This window comes from Trachypithecus francoisi, unplaced genomic scaffold, assembly GCF_009764315.1.
Source record: "Trachypithecus francoisi isolate TF-2019V2 unplaced genomic scaffold, Tfra_2.0 Lachesis_group1, whole genome shotgun sequence".
In the NCBI taxonomy this organism is placed as follows: Eukaryota; Metazoa; Chordata; class Mammalia; order Primates; family Cercopithecidae; genus Trachypithecus; species Trachypithecus francoisi.
In genome coordinates, this window is record NW_022681454.1 from 99306271 (window position 1) to 99324448 (window position 18178).

The 18178-nt window shown below is 39.0% G+C and overlaps 1 non-coding gene across 1 annotated transcript; it reads right to left on the bottom strand.

Annotated features, from left to right (window-relative positions):
- Positions 1-17257: 17257 nt before the first annotated feature.
- Positions 17258-17362, bottom strand: LOC117086543. Its single transcript, XR_004438438.1, has one exon. It is a non-coding gene; the product is annotated as a small nucleolar RNA U13 (small nucleolar RNA).
- Between the last annotated feature and the right edge of the window lie 816 nt (positions 17363-18178).

The following is an 18178-nucleotide window of genomic DNA, read 5'->3' on the forward strand; positions in this document are numbered from 1 at the left end:
GTACAAAAAAACTAGCTGGGTGTGGTGGCACACACCTGTAGTCCCAGCTACTTGGGAGGCTAAGGTAGGAGGATCACCTGACCCCAGGAGGTTGAGGCTGCAGTGAGCCCTGGTTGTGCCACTACACTGCAGCTTGGGTGACAGAGAGAGACCCTGTCTCAAAAAAAAAAAAAAAAAAGTAAAGATACTGTTACAATGTATTACATTACTAATTCTGTTTATCAAGGCACCATTACAAAAAGACAAACCACAATATAAGAAAAGATACTGGCCACACATATATTTGACCAAGAACTCCTATCCAGAATATATAAATGATTCCTAAAAATCAGTAAGAAAAAGACTGACAACCCAACAGAAATATGGGCAAGTGACTTAAACAGGCACTACAGAAAAGATCTCCAAAATGTCTCTGAAGGCCATTTTTGTCAAACAAAAACTTAAAGATCTCCAAATGTTAAGTAGTATAAAATGGTGCTCAACTTCAGTGGTCATCAAGTAAAAGGTTAATACCAAAATGAGATACCACTACATTCCCATCAGAATGACCAAATTAAAAAGATTGACAGTACCACGTGTTGACCTCAGCATGGAGAAAGTGAAACTCTGACACACTGTTGTGGGGCAGTGATGGGGGGCAGGGGGACGGGGATTGGCTAAAGTTTCCATAAACTTTGGAAAACTGTCATTCTTTACAAAATTTGAAAATACCTCAATGACTAAGCAACTTTAATCCTAAGTATATACTCAACAGAAATGTCTTCACTTGCATGTGAAGAGACATATAGAAGAATGCACCATAATTGGTTAATAGCTTTAAAGTGGAAACAGCCCACTGAAATATCAACAATAAAATGGATATATTTTGTTTATCCATTTAATATAGAAGTGAATATGAACAAACTATAAGCACTACAGATCATTTTCAGAAATATAATGGTGAAAATACACATAATTTCATTCATGTAAGATTCAAAACTAGGCAAAAATGATGTATGGTTAGAAATTAGGAGTGGGCCGGGTGCGGTGGCTCAAGCCTGTAATCCCAGCACTTTGGGAGGCCGAGACGGGCGGATCACGAGGTCAGGAGATCGAGACCATCCTAGCTAACACGGTGAAACCCCGTCTCTACTAAAAATACAAAAAAAAAAAAAAAAAAAAAATAGCCGGGCGAGGTGGCGGCGCCTGTAGTCCCAGCTACTCGGGAGGCTGAGGCAGGAGAATAGCGTGAACCCGGCAGGCGGAGCTTGCAGTGAGCTGAGATCTGGCCACTGCACTCCAGCCTGGGTGACACAGTGAGACTCCGTCTCAAAAAAAAAAAAAAAAGAAAGAAATTAGAAGAGTGGTTACATTTGGGGAAGAGTGACAGGATAGTTATCGGGGGCTCTCATAAGGTTTCTGCCGGGCGCGGTGGCTTAAGCCTGTAATCCCAGCACTTTGGGAGGCCAAGACGGGCGGATCACGAGGTCAGGAGATCGAGGCCATCCTGGCTAACACAGTGAAACTCCGTCTCTACTAAAAAATACAAAAAACTAGCCGGGCGAGGTGGCCGGCGCCTGTAGTCCCAGCTGCTCGGGAGGCTGAGGCAGGAGAATGGCGTGAACCCGGGAGGCGGAGCTTGCAGTGAACTGAGAATCGGCCACTGCACTCCAGCCTGGGCGACAGAGCGAGACTCTGTCTCAAAAAAAAAAAAGGTTTCTATTTCCTGGGTGCTGGATACGGGGATATTCTTTGTGGTAAATCACTCATGTTTGCATATATGCTATATTACAATTTTTAAAAGGGTGGTCCTTAAAATATTATGAATTAGGGTTTACCGCCTTGCCCCTCTCCATCAGTTCAAATATTTATTCCAGTTCAGATCCCACATCTTACATGAAGCCTTTCCCAACCACTTCAGCCAGAAGCAATTTCTCTTTCTTCCTGGTTTTTATACCATGTTCTCTGGGAGGTAGTGTAATATAGTAGAAATAGTATAGGCTAAGGAACTTGGACTTGTCACAAACTATTGAAATAAAAATTTTTAAAAATGTAAAATGTGTAATTTATGGGATTGTTACAATATTTGCCCTCAATAAATCTGTGTGGCAATAAAATGCAGAAGAGTGACTTGGTCAGACTTGTACCTACCCACCACAAGTTTAACCAACAAATATGAACATTTATATACATATATTAAATTCAATTTATATACATATATTAAATGTCAATATATAGCTTTTATACTATGGAATACTACTCAGCCATAAAAAGAAATGAAATAATGGCATTCACAGCAACTTGGATGGAGTTGGAGACCATTATTCTAAGTGAAGTAACTCAGGAATGGAAAACCAAACATCATATGTTCTCGCTTATAAGTGGGAGCTAGGCTACGAGGATGCAAAGTCGTAAGAATGATACAGTGGACTTCGGGAACTTTGTCGGGGGAGGGTGATGGGGGTGAGGGATAAAAGGCTACACATTGGCTACAGTGTTCATTGCTCAGGTGACAGGTGCACCAGAATCTCAGAAATCACCACTAAAGAACTTATCCATGTAACCAAAACCCACCTGTTTCTCACAAACTATTGAAATAAAAATTTTTAAAAAATGTAAATGTGTAATTTATGGGATTGTTACAATATTTGCCCTCAATAAATCACGCCTACTTTGTTCATACATCTTTGCAATGTGCCTTTGCCACTTTCCCATCAAAGGGTTTATTTCCTCAGCCCTTGAATCTAGCTATCTTTGTGACTTTCTTTGACCATAGAATGCAAATAGATGTGACTTTGTACAACTTCTTTGACTAGGTTTAGAGAAGCTTCACAGCTTCTTTTTTCACCGTTTGGAACACTGCACTGAGACCACTATAAGTCTGGGAGTGAAAAACAGTGTAAAGGGAGCCACATGAGTGAACACAGGGAAGACTTAACAGAACTTTCTGGCCAAATCAGTGTAGTGAGAGATAAGAAATCACTGTTTTAAGCCACTGTTTTGGAATGCATGTGTAATGCAGAAATAGATAACTTTTGGGAAAGAGTCCCTTTTCCATTACCTAGCTCACCTATTTACTCTGTTGTGGCAGAGAATACTATTATTTCCCAATGTCCTTTCTCCTCTTCTTCCTTTTATATTAGAACCCCCATATGTTTTGTTTTGTTTTTTGGGTTTTCTTGAGACGGAGTCTTGCTCTGTGCCCAGGCTGGAGTGCAATGACACAATCTCGGCTCACTGAAACCTCCGCTGCCTGAGTTCAAGCAATTCTCCCGTCTCAGCCTCCTGAGTAGCTGGGACTACGGGTGCACACCACCATTTTTTGGTATTTTTAGTAGAGACGGGGTTTCACTGAGACGGCGTTTCTCCATATTGGTCAGACTGGTCTCGAACTCCTGACCTCAGGTGATCCACCCGCCTCAGCCTCCCAAAGTGCTAGGATTACAGACGTGAGCCACCGTGCCTGGCAGAACCCCCATATGTTAGCTGGGTACATTGCTACATGGATACTATAATTTCCTAACTCTCTTGAAAGTTTGGCCATGTAACTAGATTGCGGCCCATGGGTCGTAAGTGGAAATGGTGGCTCCAACTTCTGTAATATACCCTTAGAAAGAAGTATACTCTTTTACTATTTCCTATTCTCAAATGTATCATAGCAGGAGGTGGAACTACCATCTTAGGCCATGAAATAGAAGCCACATATTGAGTAGATCAGATTAAAAAGCTACAAGTAGCTTGAGTACCTAATATATAGAGCTGCTCTATCAGTCATGAACTGATTATCCTTGGACTATGAGAGAAAAAGAAATTTACATCTTATATCATTACTATTTTGACCTGAGAGCAAGCAAACCTATAATCACAAGTAATATGTTTTTCACATTCCCTCATATATATATGTTCATGTATATATATACCTCTACAAATATAAATATCTGTGCACACACAAATATGTGAACATCTGTATATGTATTGATGATGTATTTTGTTTTACAGATTGAGATCCTACACTTTTCTCCATCTTTTTCTCATTTAGCAATATCTGGAAATGACAACTCATACAACTTGAATTCATTCCTTTTGATAGCTATATAATATTTTATAGGATGCAGGGGGTTCCACTATGAATATTTTTGTGAATAGAACCTTATGTATTTTATTTCTATAGGACAGATTCCCAAGAATGGTATAGCAAGGACAAAAGATATTTGTAGCTTAAAAAATTTTAATACAGGTTGCCAGACTGTTTTACAAATAGGTTGAAAAATTTCACATTTATGCCAGCTATCTATAACAATATTCTTTTACTTGGACCCCTCACCAGCCATAGTTGCTATTGGTCATTTAACATTTTTCCCAGTCTGAAAAGATGTTTCACCTCACTTGTGACAAGAGAAATACATAGTAAAATTTTACTGAGATTAAACATTTCCACTTATTAGCCCCGAATCCAACAGTTTGAATAACACACTCTAATAACAATGCTGTGGGGGCACTCTCATCTGTTTATACAGCACCTATGGAGAGAAATTTGGCAATATCTGTCAAAATTACACACACACAAACACACACATCTTTAACTTAGCAATCTCTTTTCTGTGAATTTATCCAGCAGATATCTTGAATGTGTGAGACAAAATTATGTACATTATTATTCAATGATACTGCTTTTAAAAGCTGAAGACTGAAAACAATGCCCAGGTCCATCATAAGGGCTAGTAAAATAAATCCGTTCTGGCATTCATGTAGTGGAATACTAAGCAGCCATTAAAAGATAAGGAAACTCATTATGGAGTTACATAAAATTCTAAGATATATTGTAAACTAACATATGTAGGACAGTGTATATATTGTTATCTTTATTTTTAAAATGGGGAATAATATAAATTTGTATTTTTCTATAAAATCTCTGGGAAGGTATGCAAGAAACTAATAAAAGTAATGGGATAGGTGGTGTTGGCAGGAGAAATTGGTGAACAGGAGATCGCAGGGAAGACTGAAACTCAAAACCTCTCTCACTCTGCACATACACTATTTGAATGAACTATCTATTCAAAAAGAAAAGAAAAATAGTTCCTATAAAGTGAATTCAGTTTCCCCTATGTGAATTTTATGATCCTCACTTCCATCGACTGAATAAAAGGGGTAAGATCCACTTCACAGTACTTTCTGAACACTAGAGGTGTGCTTAGCTCAGTGTCTGTCCCATATTAGGCACTCAGTAAATTTTAGTTGAATTAAAAAAAATTGTCAGTTAGACTAATTGGCATCTTATTATTTTAATTTGCATTTTCCTGATTTCTCCTGATTCTGAGCCTCTTTTCACATTTGGATTTATTCTCTGAATTAATATTATTTGCCCATCCATTCTTCTGTTGAATTGCCTGTTCCCTTGATGTGAATTTCTGAGTTCCCTGATTAAACCTCCTTGCAAATATTTTTCTAAATTTGTTGTGTATCTATTAATTTCGTTTAGATGTTTTTTGCAAACAAAGGTTATTTTTATATTGACAAATATGTATATTTTTGAGGATAATGTATATTCTGCTGTTTTTACATGAAGTATTCTATAAATGTCAACTAGATCCAGTAGATTAATGATACTACAGTTCAGTTTTTACTGATTTTCTGCCTGCTGGATGAATTACTGAGAGAGAGAGATTGAAGTCTCTGTGATACTGGATTTGTCTATTTCTCTTTGTGGTTCTATCAGTTTTTGCCTTACACATTTTAATGCTGTTAGGTGCATATATGTTAAAGATTGTTATATCTTTTTGGAGAATTTACCTCTTTATCCTTATGTAATGCTTCTCTCTATCCCTGACAGTTTTCCTTTTTGTGAAATCTGCTTTGTCTGACAATATAGCAATTCCAGCTTTCTTTTTATTAGTTTTAGCATGGCAGATTTTTCTTCAGTTATTCACTTTTAACCTGTCTATGTCTTTATATTTAAGGTGAGTTTCTTACATATGGTTCCTGAAAAAATGAAAAACTAGTAAAGGCTGTTGTCTTCCTCTCTCCAAATCAACCCTGGGTAATGACAGAAACAAGAAAGAAGCAAAAGCTTGAGGAATAAGATAAAAAACTAAGAGGAAACCATAGTTAGTGTTAGGAGTAAGTTCTGAAATACTGTTTTGCCATGCCTCACTTTGCTGTGGGACAATCAGTGCCAAACTACTGATTGCTACAGAAATCACCAGCAACAGATCAGGCTTCCTGTAGGATTAGATAAAGGGTCTGTTGAAGTGAGTTGCCAATGAAAAAGTGGGGCTGACCAGATACTATAGAATATCAGGGCATTCACCCCTCTACTCCTTCCCTGCTGCCAGAATTTTGATAAATTATAACAGCCTTCTGCTGCTGGATTGTGGATTTCAACACAGATCCTTACTACAGAAATAGTAGCAAAGAGAGAGCATCAGTTCTGTGGTTCCTAGAGCTCTTGCTTTCTGCTCCTTAAACCTATGGGAAGGGATAAAAACTAGGGTCTGCCATTTTGTTCTACTTTTGTATCCATTAGAAGTGGTAGTAGATAACACTAGGAGAACATGGCTCGTGAACCAAAATATCTAGACACCTAAGGAGTATGATCACCATTAAACACAACAAATTTCACAACATATACCAACAGAAGTAGAATAGGATATACCAATAATTTTAATAACTCAATTATTCATTCAACACAATTGTAAAGATATAGGGTCTCACTCTGTTGCCCAAGCTGGAGGAATCATAGTTCACTTCATGCAGCCTTGAACTCTTGGGCTCAAGCAATCCTCCTGCCTCAGCCTCCTTGCTAGCTGGGATTACAGGTGTATGCCACCACACCCACCTAATTTTTAGAATCTGTTTATAGAGATGAGGTCTTGCAACGTTTCCCAGGCTGCTTCAAACCCCTGGCCTCAAGCAGTCATCCTGCCTTGGCCTCCCAAAGTGATGTGATTACAAGCATAAGTCACTGTGCCCAGCCCATTCAACAGTTTTTTACTGAATACCTACCAACTGTCAGGTACTAAGGATTCATCAGTGAACAAGATAGGTGAAATATTTTGTTCATGTGGGACATGGCAAGGGGGACAGAGACAAAAACATACAAATAACTAAATAATAAACAATTTTAGAAGGTAATATTTACTACAAAAACAATGCAGAGTAGGTAGATTGGGATTGATGAAAGGGTTGCCATTTTAAAATGAAACCCATCCTAAAATAGGAGCCACAAAGATGGAGGGTTGCAGTAAGCTTGGTAATATGTGAAGAGTGAACAAGAAATCATAAAGCCATGTGAGATTATTAGGTGTGGAAAAATATGAGCTAAAATAAGGAACATAGCCGGGTGGTGGCTCACGCCTGTACTCCCAGCACTGTGAGAGGCCAAGGCAGGTAAATCACTCAAGCCCAGGAGTTTGAGACCAGCCTGGCCAACATGGCAAAACCCTGTCTCTACTAAAAATATAAAAATTAGCCAGGCATGGTGGCGCAAGCCTGTGATCTCAGCTACTCAGAAGGCTGAGGCACCGAAAATTTCTTGAAACTGGGAGGCAGAGGCTGCATAGAGCTCAAATTGCGCCACTGCACTCCCACCTCGGCAACAGAGCAAGACTGTCTCAAAAATAGTAATAAATAAAAAATAAAACAATAAAGAACATCATAAATAGCAGATGGATCGGATTTTATGATGCTTTTGAGATACAGAATTTTATTATTTTTGTGCAGTTAAAATCTCTAGAACTTTTCCTTTGTGCTTTCTAATGCTTTCATGCTTTGAAAAAAACCTTTTTATCCAGAGATATTTTTAGGTTGATAATTAAAATATTTTAAATTGTAATATTCGTATATGGAAAGAAATTCAAACAAAATAGGATAATAGAAAGTAAAAGGCCTCATCCACTGTTTCTCCTCCTTTCCTCAGAAGTTATCATTTTTCTAGGTATCCTTCCCGAAATGTTCTATGTATAATCAAATACATGTAACTTTTAAAATTTATAAATAAGATACTATATATACTTTCTACAATTTGCTTTCTTCATTCACACATATGGCCCTACTCCAGAGACTGAGGTTTTAAATATCAGGAAAAATTTTATTTAGAAGGCAAAACTACAGAGACAAAAGATAATTGGTTACCCAGGGGTATAAGGTAGATAGGGGTAAATAGGTGGAGAATAGGGCATTTATAGGGTAATAAAATGATTATGTATGGTACTGTTATGGTGGATACATGACATTATGCAGTTGTCAAAATTGATAAAACTATATAGCACAAAGAGTGACCCCTAAGGTTAACTATGGATTTTAGTTAATAATGTAGCAGTATTGGTTCATCAGTTGTGTACCACAACTGTGGTACACAAGTTATGTATCACAAAATTATGTACCACAATAATGCGGGATATTAATAGGAGAAATAGTGTGTGTTTGGGTTACAGCGGGTGACATATGGGAATCTGTATTTTCTGCCCTATTCTGTAAATTTAAAGCTATTCTTTAGGAAGTCTTTGAAAAAAACTTCATTTAGAAAAACTATTCTTGGCGGAGCAAGATGGCCGAATAGGAACAGCTCCAGTCTCCAACTCCCAGCGCGAGCGACACAGAAGACCGGTGATTTCTGCATTTTCAACTGAGGTACTGGGGTCATCTCTCTAGGGAGTGCCGGACAATCGGTGCGGGTCAGCTGCTGCAGCCTGACCAGCGTGAGCTGAAGCAGGGCGAGGCATCGCCTCACCTGGAAGCGCAAGGGGGAAGGAAATCCCTTTTCCTAGCCAGGGGAACTGAGACACACAACACCTGGAAAATCGGGTAACTCCCACCCCAATACTGCGCTTTAAGGAAACAGGCACACCAGGAGAATATATCCCACACCTGGCCGGGAGGGTCCCATGCCCACGGAGCCTCCCTCACTGCTAACACAGCCGTCTGCGGCGATCTATCCGCAAGGCAGCAGCGAGGCTGGGGGAGGGGCGCCCGCCATTGCTGAGGCTTAAGTAGGTAAACAAAGCCGCTGGGAAGCTCGAACTGGGTGGAGCTCACAGCAGCTCAAGGAAGCCTGCCTGTCTCTGTAGACTCTACCGCTGCGGACAGCGCACAGCTGCAGTCCATTAGGGGAAAGAGCGGGGCCGCTGCAGACCCGAACGACTCTGTCTGACAGCTTTGGGGAGAGCCGTGGATCTCCTAACGCGGAGGTTGAGATCTGAGAACGGACAGACTGCCTGCTCAGGTGGGTCCCTGACCCCTGAGTAGCCTAGCTGGGAGACATCCCCCACTAGGGGCAGTCTGACACCCCACACCTCACAGGGTGGCGTCACCCCTGAGAGGAAACTTCCAAAGAAAGAATCAGACAGGTACACTCGCTGTTCAGCAATATTCTATCTTCGGCAACCTCTGCTGCTGATACCCAGGCAAACAGGGTCTGGAGTGGACCTCAAGCAATCTCTAACAGACCAACAGACAGTCCTTCTGACTGTCAGACGGAAAAGTATCAAACAGGAAGGACACCTATACCAAAACCCCATCAGTACGTCACCATCATCAAAGTCCAGAGACAGATAAAACCACAAAGATGGGGAAGAAGCAGGGCAGAAAAGCTGGAAATTCAAAAAATAAGAGCGCATCTCCCGCTGCAAAGGAGCGCAGCCCATCGCCAGCAACGGATCAAAGCTGGTCAGAGAATGACTTTGACGAGATGAGAGAAGAAGGCTTCAGTCCATCAAACCTCTCAGAGCTAAAGGAGGAATTACGTACCCAGCGCAAAGAAACTAAAAATCTTGAAAAAAAAGTGGAAGAATTGACAGCTAGACTAATTAATGCAGAGAAGATCATAAACGAAATGACAGAGATGAAAACCATGACACGAGAAATACGTGACAAATGCACAAGCTTCGGTAACCGACTCGATCAACTGGAGGAAAGAGTATCAGCGATTGAGGATCAAATGAATGAAATGAAGCGAGAAGAGAAACCAAAAGAAAAAAGAAGAAAAAGAAATGAACAAAGCCTGCAAGAAGTATGGGATTATGTAAAAAGACCAAATCTACGTCTGATTGGGGTGCCTGAAAGTGAGGGGGAAAATGGAACCAAGTTGGAAAACACTCTTCAGGATATCATCCAGGAGAACTTCCCCAACCTAGTAGGGCAGGCCAACATTCAAATTCAGGAAATACAGAGAACGCCACAAAGATACTCCTCCAGAAGAGCAACTCCAAGACACATAATTGCCAGAGTCACCAAAGTTGAAATGAAGGAAAAAATCTTAAGGGCAGCCAGAGAGAAAGGTCGGGTTACCCACAAAGGGAAGCCCATCAGAATAACAGCAGACCTCTCGGCAGAAACTCTACAAGCCAGAAGAGAGTGGGGGCCAATATTCAACGTTCTTAAAGAAAAGAATTTTCAACCCAGAATTTCATATCCAGCCAAACTAAGCTTCATCAGTGAAGGAGAAATAAAATCCTTTACAGATAAGCAAATGCTTAGAGATTTTGTCACCACCAGGCCTGCCTTACAAGAGACCCTGAAGGAAGCCCTAAACATGGAAAGGAACAAGCGGTACCAGCCATTGCAAAAACATGCCAAAATGTAAAGACCATCGAGGCTAGGAAGAAACTGCATCAACTAACGAGCAAAATAACCAGTTAATATCATAATGACAGGATCAAGTTCACACATAACAATATTAACCTTAAATGTCAATGGACTAAATGCTCCAATTAAAAGACACAGACTGGCAAACTGGATAAAGAGTCAAGACCCATCAGTCTGCTGTATTCAGGAGACCCATCTCACATGCAGAGACATACATAGGCTCAAAATAAAGGGATGGAGGAAGATCTACCAAGCAAATGGAGAACAAAAAAAAGCAGGGGTTGCAATCCTAGTCTCTGATAAAACAGACTTTAAACCATCAAAGATCAAAAGAGACAAAGAAGGCCATTACATAATGGTAAAGGGATCAATTCAACAGGAAGAGCTAACTCTCCTAAATATATATGCACCCAATACAGGAGCACCCAGATTCATAAAGCAAGTCCTTAGAGACCTACAAAGAGACTTAGACTCCCATACAATAATAATGGGAGACTTCAACACTCCACTGTCAACATTAGACAGATCAACGAGACAGAAAGTTAACAAGGATATCCAGGAATTGAACTCATCTCTGCACCAAGCGGACCTGATAGACATCTATAGAACTCTCCACCCCAAATCAACAGAATATACATTCTTCTCAGCACCACATCGCACTTATTCCAAAATTGACCACATAATGGAAGTAAAGCACTCCTCAGCAAATGTACAAGAACTGAAATTATAACAAACTGTCTCTCAGACCACAGTGCAATCAAACTAGAACTCAGGACTAAGAAACTCAATCAAAACCGCTCAACTACATGGACACTGAACAACCTGCTCCTGAATGACTACTGGGTACATAACGAAATGAAAGCAGAAATAAAGATGTTCTTTGAAACCAATGAGAACAAAGATACAACATACCAGAATCTCTGGGACACATTTAAAGCAGTGTGTAGAGGGAAATTTATAGCACTAAATGCCCACAAGAGAAAGCAGGAGAGATCTAAAATTGACACTCTAACATCACAATTAAAAGAACTAGAGAGGCAAGAGCAAACACATTCAAAAGCTAGCAGAAGGCAAGAAATAACTAAGATCAGAGCAGAACTGAAGGAGATAGAGACACAAAAAACCCTCCAAAAAATCAATGAATCCAGGAGTTGGTTTTTTGAAAAGATCAACAAAATTGACAGACCGCTAGCTAGACTAATAAAGAAGAAAAGAGAGAAGAATCAAATTGACGCAATAAAAAATGATAAAGGGGATATCACCACCGACCCCACAGAAATACAAACAACCATCAGAGAATACTATAAATGCCTCTACGCAAATCAACTAGAAAATCTAGAAGAAATGGATAATTTCCTGGACACTTACACTCTTCCAAGACTAAACCAGGAAGAAGTTGAATCCCTGAATAGACCAATAGCAGGCTCTGAAATTGAGGCAACAATTAATAGCCTACCCACCAAAAAAAGTCCAGGACCAGATGGATTCACAGCTGAATTCTACCAGAGGTACAAGGAGGAGCTGGTACCATTCCTTCTGAAACTATTTCAATCAATAGAAAAAGAGGGAATCCTCCCTAACTCTTTTTATGAGGCCAACATCATCCTGATACCAAAGCCTGGCAGAGACACAACAAAAAAAGAGAATTTTAGACCAATATCCCTGATGAACATCGATGCAAAAATCCTCAATAAAATACTGGCAAACCGGATTCAGCAGCACATCAAAAAGCTTATCCACCATGATCAAGTGGGCTTCATCCCTGGGATGCAAGGCTGGTTCAACATTCGCAAATCAATAAACGTAATCCAGCATATAAACAGAACCAAAGACAAGAACCACATAATTATCTCAATAGATGCAGAAAAGGCTTTTGACAAAATTCAACAGCCCTTTATGCTAAAAACGCTCAATAAATTTGGTATTGATGGAACGTACCTCAAAATAATAAGAGCTATTTATGACAAACCCACAGCTAATATCATACTGAATGGGCAAAAACTGGAAAAATTCCCTTTGAAAACTGGCACAAGACAGGGATGCCCTCTCTCACCACTCCTATTCAACATAGTGTTGGAAGTTCTGGCTAGGGCAATCAGGCAAGAGAAAGAAATCAAGGGTATCCAGTTAGGAAAAGAAGAAGTCAAATTGTCCCTGTTTGCAGATGACATGATTGTATATTTAGAAAACCCCATCGTCTCAGCCCAAAATCTCCTTAAGCTGATAAGCAACTTCAGCAAAGTCTCAGGATACAAAATTAATGTGCAAAAATCACAAGCATTCTTATACACCAGTAACAGACAAGCAGAGAGCCAAATCAGGAATGAACTTCCATTCACAATTGCTTCAAAGAGAATAAAATACCTAGGAATCCAACTTACAAGGGATGTAAAGGACCTCTTCAAGGAGAACTACAAACCACTGCTCAGTGAAATCAAAGAGGACACAAACAAATGGAAGAACATACCATGCTCATGGATAGGAAGAATCAATATCGTGAAAATGGCCATACTGCCCAAGGTTATTTATAGATTTAATGCCATCCCCATCAAGCTACCAATGACTTTCTTCACAGAATTGGAAAAAACTGCTTTAAAGTTCATATGGAACCAAAAAAGAGCCCGCATTGCCAAGACAATCCTAAGTCAAAAGGACAAAGCTGGAGGCGTCACGCTACCTGACTTCAAACTATACTACAAGGCTACAGTAACCAAAACAGCATGGTACTGGTACCACAACAGAGATATAGACCAATGGAACAGAACAGAGTCCTCAGAAATAATACCACACATCTACAGCCATCTGATCTTTGACAAACCTGAGAGAAACAAGAAATGGGGAAAGGATTCCCTATTTAATAAATGGTGCTGGGAAAATTGGCTAGCCATAAGTAGAAAGCTGAAACTGGATCCTTTCCTTACCCCTTATACGAAAATTAATTCAAGATGGATTAGAGACTTAAATGTTAGACCTAATACCATAAAAACCCTAGAAGAAAATCTAGGTAGTACCATTCAGGACATAGGCATGGGCAAGGACTTCATGTCTAAAACACCAAAAGCAACGGCAGCAAAAGCAAAAATTGACACATGGGATCTAATTAAACTAAAGAGCTTTTGCACAGCTAAAGAAACTACCATCAGAGTGAACAGGCAACCTACAGAATGGGAAAAAATTTTCGCAACCTACTCATCTGACAAAGGGCTAATATCCAGAATCTACAAAGAACTCAAACAAATATACAAGAAAAAAACAAACAACCCCATCAAAAAGTGGGGAAAGGATATGAACAGACATTTCTCAAAAGAAGACATCCATACAGCCAACAGACACATGAAAAAATGCTCGTCATCACTCGCCATCAGAGAAATGCAAATCAAAACTACAATGAGATACCATCTCACACCAATTAGAATGGCAATCATTAAGAAGTCAGGAAAAAACAGGTGTTGGAGAGGATGTGGAGAAATAGGAACACTTTTACACTGTTGGTGGGATTGTAAACTAGTTCAACCATTATGGAAAACAGTATGGCGTTTCCTCAAGGATCTAGAACTAGATGTACCATATGACCCAGCCATCCCACTACTGGGTATATACCCAAAGGATTATAAATTACTCTACTACAAAGACACATGCACACGTATGTTATTGCGGCACTATTCACAATAGCAAAGACTTGGAATCAACCCAAATGTCCATCTGTGACAGACTGGATTAAGAAAATGTGGCACATATACACCATGGAATACTATGCAGCCATAAAAAAGGATGAGTTTGCATCCTTTGTAGGGACATGGATGCAGCTGGAAACCATCATTCTTAGCAAACTATCACAAGAAGAGAAACCAAACACCGCATGTTCTCACTCATAGGTGGGAACTGAACAATGAGATCACTTGGACTCGGGAAGGGGAACATCACACACTGGGGCCTATCATGGGGAGGGGGGAGGAGGGAGGGATTGCATGGGGGAGTTATACATGATATAAACGTCATGCACATGTACCCTAGAACTTAAAGTATAATAAAAAAAAAAAAAAAAAAAAGAATGTCTACTAAGCAAACTAGAGCTAAAACTATTGGGCAAAAAATAAAGCTAAATAACTAAAACTAAAAAAAAAAAAAACAAAAAACAAAAAACAAATGATGTATAATACAGTGTTTAAAGTTTGAAACTTTCCTGGTGTCACCAGGCCAGTTTGCAGACTTTTAGCTGGTGTAACTGGTTATACAGGTTGGCTTGGCCATATGACTAGAAGAGTATACAGGTTTCCACTGGGAATTTTTCGGAAGCTCTTTCAAAACCTAGATGCTTTGCACAAGTCATAGTGTTTTCTGTTTCAAAGACGAAGCACACCTTGTGAAATGTTCCCAGCACAAGGAAATGATAAATGTTCGTAGGTGATGGATATCACAATTACATGGATTTTATCATTATACAGTGTATGTTTGTATCAAAATATCATATGTCCCATAAATGCACACAATTATGTATCTATAAAAATTAAACACCGATTTAATAAAATAATAATCTTGCATCCGGAAAAAAAAAAAAAAAAAAAAAAGAAAAAGTATTCTTAAAGCTTTGTAGAGGATATTTTAAAGTTGGAGGCTAGAGGTCACATATTTGGTAGACTGTTGTTACAGTCTAAACATAAAATAATAAAGGGCTATACTATGGTAGCAAATAAAATTCCTTTGAATAGGTTTGCTAACACCTAAGAAAATTTCACATTAGAAATTATTGAGTGGAATTTAAAGTTTCTAATATAAAGAAATCATGTGTCAAACATAGTGTGTTAATCAAAAGCAGAAAAAATATGCATAAAAATTATGAGAACAAAAGCAAATGTGGCTGAAAAGATGCTAATAGCCATAACATGCTGAATATGTTGTTTCTTTTTAAAGTTAACATGACACAGAGGGACCAGGAAATGCATCTACTGTATTGTTTTATTTATGTTCTTATTTCCAGATTTCTGTAACATATATATATATACTTTTAATTCAATTTTATTTTTGTGTGTGTGACGGAGTATCACTCTCTTGCCCAGGCTGGAGTGCAGTGGTGCGATCTCAGCTCATTACAACCTCTGCTGCCCGGGTTCAAGCAATTCTTCTGCCTCAGCCTCCTGAGTAGCTAGGATTACAGGCGTGCACCACCACACCTGGCTAATTTTTTTGTATTTAGTAGAGAATGGGGTTTCACCACGTTGGCCAGGCTGATCTCTAACTCCTGACCTCATGATCCGCCCGCCTTGGCCTCCCAAAGTGCTGGGATTACAGGCGTGAGCCAGTGCACCCAGCCTGTATTTTCTTACAAGATCAGCCATTACCAAGTTATTACTGGATGCCTTTAATCTCTTTTGTTAGTGTATCCATATTCCAATAAAAATTTATTTACAAAAACAGGCAGTGGTCTGCTCTATAGGATCTTGCACTAATAAGTTACTTTAATTCTTTGTTTGTCTTGATTAAAACACATAATGTACATAATGAAACACCATGATTTGGCATATAGTAAGCAACTGAAAATAGTAGTGGCTATTTTATTAAAATAGTGTGTATCATACAGCTCAAAATGCTGATTATAAGATGAATCTGAAATTCAGACTTAAAAGTATTGTTATTATAGTAACAAGGTTATATTTGGGATTTTAAGTTTTGTTCTACCACCAGCGGTAGTTTAAAGCTTCTGGTATAATGGTTCTTTGTGATGTTTTTCTGGTCAGAGACACGTGTGCTGAACTCTTGGGACATGTTCCACTACTTGTGGATCCTGGTATTTCCTTGCTCAATTTTCACAAGAAATAGGTTTGGCATCTCTAGGAGTATCAAATGAAGATATTCAGAAACTGCACAAGGTGAGTTCATTTTCAACTTTAAAAAATATTCTATTTATATCCATTGATAATGTAGTAAAAGCTTCCAAGTTACTCACTATAAATTATAGTGGTTCTGGAAAGAGCATGGTAATTTAAAAAAGTACTTTATTAAGGTATGGTTGACATGTAAAGCTGTATATACTGTATATAATACAATTAGTTTGGGGATACATTCTAATCAGTTATGCTAATAACAACTTAGATCTCATATAAAAACTCTACACTTTAACTCATCTATCCTCTCCCACATTGTTATGTCAAAATGTACATTTTCATATTGTGCATCAATTAACAAATTACTGTAGCTATAGTTGTTTTTAATACTTTTAACTCAGAATTAAAAATGATTTTATGTACCACCATTACAGTATTAAGAATATTCTGAATGTAACTCTATCCTTCCCTTTACCAGGGAGTTTTATACTTTCACATTTTCATGTTGCTAATTAGCGTCCTTTAGTTTCCACTTGAAGTATTTCAACTTTAGTTTCAATTTAAGCATTTTTTGTGAGGCAGGTCTAGTGGTGATGAACTCCCTCAGCTTTTGTTTTTCTGGAAAAGTCTTTATCTTTCCTTTTCTGAATGATAGCTTTGTTGGTAAATTATTCTTAGTTGGCAGGCTTTTTTTTCTTTCAATATTTTGACTATATCATCCCATTCTCTTCTGGCTTGCAAAGTTTGCTGAAAAACCCACTGAAAGTCTTATACGAGCTCCCTTGTATATGACAGGTTGCTTTCCTCTTGCTGCTTTCAAAATTCTTTAACTTTTGACAATTTGATTATAATGTGTCTCAGTGAAAAATTGTTCGTGTCAGATAAGTAATGTGCCAGTGTTTTAGCAAGGTCTGAGAAAGGCACATCTCACACAATGGCATGAAAACCCAATCATCATGCTTTTGAACCACAAAAAAGATCAGTGAAGACACCTTTATGTTCAATCTACATGGAATTCTTTGGGATCGTGGATCTGGATGTTCATTTTCCTCCCCAGATTTGGGCAGTTTTCTGCTATTATTTCTTTAAATAAGCTATCTGCCTGCTTTCTCTTTCTCTGCTTTCTATAATGTGCATATTGGTTTAGAGTCCTGTAGGCTTACTTCATTCTTTTTTCTTTTTGTTCCTTTGACTGGATAATTTCAAATGGTCTGTCTTCAAGTTCACTGATTCTTCCTTCTGCTTGACTGAATCTGCCACTGAAGCTCACTTTTGAATTTTTCAGTTCAGTTATTGTGTTCTTTAGTTCCAAAATTTGATTTTTTGAGGTGGAGTCTCACTCTGTCACCCAGGCTGGAGTGCAGTGGCGCGATCTCAGCTCACTGCAAGCTCCACCTCCTGGGTTCACGCCATTCTCCTGCCTCAGCCTCCCAAGTAGCTGGGACTACAGGCACCCACCACCACGCCCGGGTAATTTTTTTGTATTTTTAGTAGAGACGGGGTTTCGCCGTGTTAGCCAGGATGGTCTCAATTTCCTGACCTCATGATCCGCCTGCCTTGAACTCCCAAAGTGCTGGGATTACAGGCGTGAGCCACCATGCCTAGCCAGAATTAGATTTTTCAATGGTTTCTTTGTTGAAATTCTCATTTCCTCATGTATTGTTTTCCTGATTTTACTTAGCTCACTGAGATTCAAGATGAGTGTTCTGAATTCTTTATCAGGTAATGTATAGGTCTTCGTTTCTTTGGGGTCAACTGCTAGAACTGTAATTTGTTCCTTTGGTTGTCATGTTTTC